The sequence below is a fragment of the Octodon degus genome, unplaced genomic scaffold (assembly GCF_000260255.1).
Source record: "Octodon degus isolate 3935 unplaced genomic scaffold, OctDeg1.0 scaffold00054, whole genome shotgun sequence".
Classification (NCBI taxonomy): Eukaryota; Metazoa; Chordata; class Mammalia; order Rodentia; family Octodontidae; genus Octodon; species Octodon degus.
The window spans coordinates 2,504,983-2,506,353 of record NW_004524630.1 but is presented as its reverse complement, the minus strand read 5'-3'; the positions used below and the strand labels follow the sequence as shown (position 1 = coordinate 2,506,353).

The 1,371-nt window shown below is 48.4% G+C and overlaps 1 pseudogene; it reads right to left on the bottom strand.

The window, feature by feature from the left end:
* The window catches only part of LOC101573861, a 10,684-nt pseudogene extending 9,877 nt beyond the window's left edge, over window positions 1-807 (bottom strand).
* Between the last annotated feature and the right edge of the window lie 564 nt (window positions 808-1,371).

Genomic DNA, 1,371 nt, shown 5'->3' with positions numbered 1-1,371 from the left:
TCACGCTAGGAATGCAAGGTCGGATCAACGATGAGAAATCACGCTAGGAATGCAAGGTCGGATCAACGATGAGAAATCAATAAATGTAATTCGCCCTGTAAGTAGATTAAATGATTAGATAAAACGCAGATTTAGTAGTGCATAAAAAACATTCAACAGAATTCAACATCTAATCATGATTTGGAAAATATTCAGACAAAATAGGATATAACATTTCCTTAACCTGATAAAGGATGACTATGTAAAAAGGTTATTTAAGCCTTTCATAACCTTGAAAGGTTATTTAAACAGGTACATCTCTTTTGGACGACAGCATCAAAGTCTGTTGTAAAGTTAGTCAGAGGTTTATCGTCTGACCCAGTCATTATGAAAGCAACACTTCTCCATTCATATTGTAGATAAAGGGCATAATAAACTAAAGCAATACATCCATAAATGCTGAGGAAGCTCTCCTACGATTTAACAGATTTCATAGCTTTTCCAGTGCAGGTAACATAAATTAAGGCAAATAAGAATTTCTGTCCAATTACGTGCCCAGGGGCACCTAAAACTGAGATTCGACTGCTGGGTCACTGATGAAAATATACACGGCAGAGTCTGGAGAAAAGACAGCTACAACGTGAAAGGAGGCGAGCCCAGCCGCGAGCGCCTGCGAGCAGGAGGCCCATCTGTGCGTGACTCTGCTCAGCCTTGGGGCTCACTCCTGACACAGCCATCAGGCGAGGGACCCCAAACAGCCGCACCTGGACCCCGGGCACCCGTGCCAGCGGCAGCCAGCACAGCGCAGAGAGGGTTAAAACCAACCATCTCGCGTCCCTTAAACGGCTACTAGGGGTTACCAGTACGAACGAGACCTGCGAGCCCGCAGCAGCGCCACGCTGACCCCTGGAGCACAGCCGCGGGAAGGGCACAGGACTTTCAAGGCTGCTCCAGGGCGTAAATGCGTTCAATGAATGAACACAGAGAGAATTTCAATAGAGAAAAGAAAATGTGAAAAAGAATTTTAAAATACCCTATTAAAATAAAAGCAGTTGCCCCTCCGTGTTATGCAAATGAATAAATGCTAAACTGTGCTAGCAGCCGTGCTAGCTCCTGGGTAGGAGGTGGTGGGCTACGACAGGAATCACTTGTGACGAAGGGTCGGGGTAGAGACGTGAAAAGGGGAGAATCCGAGCGCTGCGGGGAGCGGCTCTTTGTGTCTGCTAATCCAGGGTCCTGCGCGGCAGTGGTGCAGACGGGAAGCGGAGCCACTGCCAGCAGGCGAGTGGAATGTCCAGGAGGCGAACGACCGGCCATTCGACCGGGTCCACACAGCCAGACAAAAGAGAGACACACGCTAAGGCGGGCGGAGGTCACATCCAGCCGTCTGGA